Genomic DNA, 7526 nt, shown 5'->3' with positions numbered 1-7526 from the left:
AACAACAACAACAACCACATTGTGAGACACAAGAAAATGATTGTTACTTATGTTGCTATGTTTTGGAGTTGTTTGTCACACAACAATAGAGAACCGAGACAGCAAGGATACCTATATCCAGGCCGCCTGTTGTATTATGGACTCCCAAATCCTGCATCAATATAAGAGACGGGGGTCCTGGTGCATTCTCAAAATGATCCTGCAAAGGGGTTGGAGCCGAGATGAAAAGTAACGAGCATCTATAAGAAATTAGTCCTGGTGTGGCACTGTAGGGTAAGCAGTTAACCATAAGGTCAGCAGTTCAAAACCACCAGATGATCCTCAGAAACCTTACGCAGGTCACGATGAGTTGGAACCTACTCAAAAGCACTAAGCAGCAAGTACAGAATGATGCCCTCCAGGCTCTCTGCTTTGAATAATCCTGTGAGTCCTAGGGCTGAGGACTGACTCAGGTGGAATGACATCCAGATGGTGGGGGTGACTGGGCATAAACTGAGGAGTGTGGTGAGTCTGGGAGGGAAAGAATGAGGAGGAAAAGAATCAGCTTGGAAGGCAAGTAAAGATGGAGCTCTGTTATTGGAGGTGGTTGTGGGGAGAATGAGGGCAGTGGAGGTTAGGGAGCCTAGGCAGATGTCTGGGTAAGGGGTTCAAGCAGCCCCTGGGCTGGCGCCTTCTCCCTGATTCTGCCCACCGCTGTGCTTGGCTCTCTTTAAAGAGCTCTGCTGGGCCCAGGGTGATCTCACACAAACAGTGCAGGTGCAAGCCTGGCCTGTAAACCACAACAACCGGGGCCTGAGCAGCCACAATGTGCAGGGCAGAGTCTCCAGAGGGGGATAAAGGGCCATTATTTGTTTAGCATCATTAGCAAGAGTCCCAGAACCCGTCAAAAGCAAAGCAGAAACTTTTGTATGAGGGAGATTAAACCTTAAACTCAGCTGAGAAGGCTCTGCAGCATTGAGTGGCTTTGTTGTACCTGGCATTGTGTATGATTATATGCAAATCATGGGGAGGCCTCCCTGGGGTGCTGACCACAGAGGCTTAGCTGCCTGGCCAGGGAGAGTGTTAGAGGGAGAGAGGGAGAGAGAGAGAGAGAGAGAGAGCAAGCAAGCAAGACAGACAGAGAGCTGGTCAGGCCTTTCTCCTACCCCTAACACCTTTGGCAAAAATAACCTGCTTTTCCTCAAGGCAAGGGAATTGGAGTTTGAAAAATGTTTAGTATGTCAAGCAGAGGTTTCTGATGAGGGGGTAAGAGTGTAAGGCCAGAAGTGTCACCAGGAAAGTTAGAATGGGGCACTCTGACCATGTAACTTGGGTGCTCTTTTTCATTCTCTTACTCTCTTTTCTCCCTGAGGATCCCAATGTTCACTTTGATTTTTAGGAAGCTGATTGCACTTGGGGGCCTGCTGTAGGAGCTGTTTAGGCAGGTGGTACAGCGGGTGGGGCCGGGTGCCCTCCACTCCCTCCCTCCTGGCTTCTTGCTCTGTTTCAGCTCAAGCTTCCAGGCCCTTTCAGTAGCTCCAGCAGCAGTGGTGGTGCTGAGTCTCCTGTAAGGTTTTAATATGGTGTCTGCATACTGTTCAAATCACACAATGTCCTATTTTACAGAACATATTGTGCAGGACAAGCAGTCATAGCTAGGAGATTGGGTTCCAGACTGCCTCAATAAAGTGAAGGTCGCAATAAGTGAGTCACGCAAAGTTTTTGGTTTCCCAACATATATAAAAGTGATGTTTATACTCTACTACAGTTCATTAAGTGTGCAAAAGCATTGTGAAAAAGCTTGAAATACTGTGAGTAACACAGAAACTGTGTTACTCACAATGTGAGCTGTTGGAAAAAACGGTACCAACAGACGTGCTTGACACAGGCGGATACCTTCCATTTGTAAAGCGTGCAGTATCTGTGAAATCCAATAATGAGAAACACAATAAAGCAAGGTTGGTCTGTACAGTAATGTGTTTTGTTGCCAAGAAGTTTTTCCTGTTTCCTTTTCCCTCAATTAGGATCTCTAGAGAGACTTGGGATTTTCTTGGATTTATTGATCTGGAAAGTATTTAATGCCTATTTGGTGCAGGCACAAGGCTAGGTGCTAGGCCTGGAGAGGAAGGTAGTTAGTGAAAACAGAGATAATAAAATATCTGTCTTTGAGGATTTTATGGATAAGAAGTGTACCTAGATCACTCCAATACCTGTCAGATCTTGGTAAGTGCTGTGAGAAGTGCCCTAAGAGAGAGCTTGACTTCTGATAGAGGCACACTGAAGGGGTCAGGGAAGACTTCCTGGAGGAAGAACCATCACAGTCAGACCTTAGAGGCCTGCAGGCAAGGGCTGGGAAGGTGGGGGTCGGATTAGCTGAGCAGTACAGACAGCAATGAGCATTGTGTCCCCAGGGGTTAGGTAGGACTGCAGGTGCATACTCGGCTCTGACTTTGTCTTCTTGTTCTGGCATCTGACCTGTACAAATTGAAGTCAATGTCTAATCTATGAATGCCTCTAAGGTGACTAAGACCCTGTGTCAGCATCCTGAGCTACAGTGCTAGTGTAGGGGCACCAGAGATTTCTGTGCCCTGCTTGCTGATGACTCTGTGGGTACCCTGGCATCCTCTTTTGCCTTTTCCTCAGAGCAACATTTCCAGCCACTTCTAGATCCTTAATAAGAGGATCAGTTTGGACATCTCCAAGGTCCTACTTCCAGATGCTCACAGAAACTGTGATGTGATGACCATCACATGGTTATGGGCCTGGGTGGGGTCTTGCAGATCTGAGCTGGACACGAGGGTGGAGAGAGATTGACTCTTGGCCTGTAGGACAGGTTGCTGATGAAGCTCACCGGACATGATGGGATGAAATGAGAACCTAGGAAGGCTTAGTAGACAGGACATAGATATAAGAAACTGGGCAGAATGGTAGAAGCAGGTAACAAGGCTGAAAACTGGGGAGTCTAGACTTAGGCGGAATTTTGGGCTGGAGGGAGGAACTCACAGAGGTTTCCTGCATTGCTGAACGATGGAGGGGGTGGTCTTGGCAGTGGCCAGTGGAGCTCTTGCCACTGGCATGGGGAGTGAGGATACTCAGAGGTTCCCTTGCACCCCATGGGAACTTGTGCCCTGGCATCGGCACCAGTCCTTGAGTTTAGCACATTCCTTGAACCTAGATAGAAGTGTGATTTGGGAATGAAAAACATTAACTTGAAAAACAGAGACATTCTATTGTTTTCCAGCCCCCCTCCACACCAGCTCCCACTGAACACCTGGCTTCATTAGGGTGCCTCCTCAGGGGAAGAAAAAGTAAAAGGCAGAAGGTCCTTCTGCTGAGGAGAGTCTTGAGCAGTGGAGGATGAGAAGTCTCTTCTACGTTCCACAGATCAATATATTCTTCCCCTTTTACCATATGTTTCTGTGAGCATGAGGTCTCTAGTTACTCAGGGGACATAATGGATGGAAACCAAAACAGAAATGTTCTTTGGAACACTGGCCTTTGCCAGGGGCCTGGGTGTAGTGCTGTAGGATAAGCACTGAATTATCCTCAAGATTGGTGGTTCAAACCCACCATCTGTTCCTCAGAAACACTGTAAGGGTTACTATGATGACGCTTAACAGCAGCAACATTGTCTGCAAGAGGCATACATAGTGCATAAAATGAATGTCCAGAGACAATCTAAACTGCACTCTGCCCCCACCCCCATTTCAAGATGAACAGACTTTGATAGAGGCCTTCCATCAGCAGAAACCCCTTCTCCCCTCTCGTCCGGCTGCCTCAGTCAGGTGTCTTTCATCTTTGTGGCACCAAAGACTGTCATTGTGAACTTCATCTGGTGCCCCTTAGACTTCAGTCTGGGGCAATTGCCACCCTATGTCCCCCCACCCCCCACCTATCTCTCTGTTGTCTGCAACTTGGGTTGGATTAAAGACTGTGCAGACAGAACTGTTCAGCTGCTGGGCTTTTGTTCTGCCCCAGTAGTGTCTGTCTGCTTTCCACACAGCCCTTGGGGTGGGGTGGCAGAGGGGAGGGCACGCTGTCTGCCATCTGCAGGAGAAATACAACAAACACCCACACGCGAACCAACGGAAACTCTCAGCAAAACAAACAACGTGTGGAGGGCGCCTTGCCTGGAGCGTGTGGATGGGAGGGGCAACGGGAGAGGTGAGAGGGCACCTGCCCTGGGAGAGACAAATCTGGGTTCTGTGGCCTGGGCCAGCTGCCTGGGAGTGCAGGGGTCAGGCGAGGTCTGCATGTCTATCCTCCAGTCTCTAGCTTCCTATCTGTAAAATGGGGAGATGATAATTAATGCCTGACTTGGAGGGTTGAATCTTGGTGTGGTGCTGCAGGATAAGTACTGGAACACTAACCACAACATTGGCAGTTCAAACCTACTAGCTGCTCCTTGGAAACTAAGAGTTGGAATCCACTTAATGGCAGTGAGCGAGTGAGCGAGAACTTGAAGGGTTGCGATGAGTGGGAAATAATCCTACCTGTGAAAAGTACTGTCTTGGAAAAAAGTACAACCAGATTGTGAACAAGGATGGTGAGAGTCCGTCTCATGTACTTTGGATATGTTATCAGGAGGGATCAGTCCCTGGCAAAGTAAAAGGTCAGTGAGACAAAGGAAAACCCTCCACAAGATGGATTGGTACAGTAGCGGCAGCAATGGGCTGAAGGGTAACAATGATTGTGAGGATGTGCAGGGCTGTTGTACATAGTCAGAACTGACTGGAGGGTACCTAACTACCAACTGTAAAATACAATATGGATGCTGTTTGTAATGAATATTTTACTTTTGATATTGACAGATTGAGTCATAGCAAATGGCCTGGGTGTTTTCTCCTGACTTGGGATATGTAGAACTCACACACATCAGTGGGGAAGCCTGCAGCTGGGACAATGAGAACAATTGTTGTTGTTAAGTGCCATCGAGTCGGTTCCGACCCATAGCAACCCAGTACAGGGTTTCCAAGGGGTGTAAATCTTTATGGGAACAAAAAGCCTTATCTTTCTCCTGCAGAGCAGCTGGTAGTTTTGAACTGCTGACGTTAAGGTTCACAGCCCGATTTGTAACCACTACGCTACCAGAGCATAGGCCTCAGCTTATGAGGAAGAAAATACTGACTTGCTCTCTGGGTTGTGGGGCCTGGGTCAGTGAGGAAAGTAAGGATGGGGGAGCGTGAGGTAAAGAGTTTTATGTGATGAGTTGATGGCATCAAATGCCGGCCTCTGACCTAGCTCTGGGGTGGAGGCTGGGGCTGTAGGCCTTCCCCACTGTCCCTGCTCTCCCTGAGTTGCTGCTGACCTTCCCTGTCCTAGGACCACACCTCAGCACAATGAGTGGCAGCAGGCAGTGAGCGTCCGCAAACCTGTTGGGACGGGACGAGCAGCTTGTTTGCTCTTCCCAGGGCCAAGCTTGATGGACCGGACCCAGAAGTATTGTGTTACTAAGAATTCCTTTTCTTGCCTACCTCCACTTATAAATGGAAACAAACCCTTGAGCTCTTGTGGCCCTAAGCCAGCTCCTCAAGTGTCATTTCTGGGGAACTGCTGCTTCCCCAGGGCAAGGTACAGCCTCCTGGGGAAACAAGAGCCCTTCTTCCCCTTTCCCACCCTAGGTGACGGTGGTGGTGGTCCACCCAAAGAGGCCTTGGATTCTCTGATGGTACCCTAAATGTTTTCCTCATCCTGGCTCTGAGCTCTTGAGAGCAGTGTAGGGGTTGCTACTTACCTTGGCTCAGTGAAGACTGCAACTGATTGAACACTCAAGGCTGGCATATTCCAGCAAAGAGAACCACCAAAGAGGTCCTTTGTCATCACCTGTGGCCTGGTGCCCTCGTCTCTGTTTGCTTTGAGAACCTGAGACTGGTTTAGATCCTCTATGGCTTACACAGTTACATGTATGAGTTCCAGTCACAGCTAGGCAGCTCCGGGTCAACTCTCTGAGTTGCATCTTGCTGGAGAGTCCCAGGACCAGGTGAAGTCTGAGCTTTAGAGACCTTCCGGGTGAGATCCTCCTTGACAGACAGAGTAAAACTGGCTGTTAGATGAGAGTCAGGCAGGGAGAGCAGTAGGTAAGGGGGTTGAGAAGGATATTGTCCAAGATATTAGATTGGGTGGGACCTCAGAGATTGCCTGCCCTCCTCACTCCTTCCTGGATGACTGGTTCTTGAGGAATGGACTCAGTAGGGAACTTGAATTTGAAGCTGGCAATGGTATTCATTCACCATGGATAAATCATTGCATGATCCAGGCTTCAGCTTCTTCATTTGTAACAGGGAGGAAATCAGACTGGATCATCTTTAAGGTCCCTTCATCCCTTCCATTTCTGGCATTCATTTTACATCCTGGGATCATGGTAAACGATAAGTATTGGCTTGTGAATCAATTCTGGGCAATTTCTCCTTCCTGCCTCATTCCTGGGGTGGGGTGTATCTGGCTGGCTTGGTTCAATCAAGATGATAAGGGTTTCTAGAACTACTTTCTGGAGGTGATGGATATATTACTTGAGAAGTAATGGTAATGTGATTTGGTTTCTGAAGAATCCAACCACAGCAAGTGGCCTGCGAGCTTTTTAATTGTTTTAGATAACCATTTAGCAAATGAAAGGTTAGAGGTTTGAATGTACCCTGAGGATCCTAATCATCCAAAAAGTTAACCATTTTTAGTGTTGTTGTTTTGCTCTACTCTAACACACATGGGGTTGCTGGGAGTCAGATTCTACTTGACAGTGACTAATTTTTAAGGCAATATATAATTAAGTTTGGCTAGAAGCCATGGATGGCACAAATGGTTTGTGATGGGCTGCTAATCTAAAGGTTGGTGGTTCAAATCCACCCAGCGGCTCTGAGGAGGAAAGGTCTGGTGAACTACTTTGGGAAAGATTACAGCCAAGAAAATCCTAGGGAGCAGTTCTATTTTGTAACTTGTGTTGTTGTTTATCACTCAACCCTGCTTTTACGCATGTTTATGGAGTTCTGGTGTGGCACTATGGGTTAATGTGCCAGACTGCAAAGCCGTTTGAACTGTAAGATCAGTGGTTCAAGCTCACCAGCTGCTCCTCAGAAACCCTATATAGGGTCGCTGTGGGTCGGAATTGACTCAGCAGCACTTAACAACAACAACATATCTTCTTTATCTTGTAAAACAAAACCTTATTGACCTGCTAATTTCTGTCATGTCTGTTATTTTCTTTAAATCCTACTTAAAAACTGGATTACAATTTAGCTCATGGTGTTTTTGCATCCACAACACAACTTTAAGAAGTTTGAGGGCAGAATCATACTTTTTCATGACATATTAAAATGCCTTGAGCATATATATGCCTTTCATGAGAGTGTAAGTTGCCTGAGAACAGGGCTCTGTCTGTGTGTTCACTCCATTCTCTCTCCTGCCAGGAACAGCGACTGGCAAACAATAGTTGAATGAGTAATTAAGGGAATAAATTAGTAGGTACTCAGTAAATTCTTACTAATTTACACTGAGCCCTTCTTGCTCTTTGGCATTGCATGCTGTCTTAGGTGGTATCATACTCTCCTGTACTT

This window comes from Chrysochloris asiatica, unplaced genomic scaffold, assembly GCF_000296735.1.
Source record: "Chrysochloris asiatica unplaced genomic scaffold, ChrAsi1.0 scaffold00008, whole genome shotgun sequence".
NCBI lineage: Eukaryota > Metazoa > Chordata > Mammalia > Afrosoricida > Chrysochloridae > Chrysochloris > Chrysochloris asiatica.
This window is presented reverse-complemented; position numbering follows the sequence as displayed.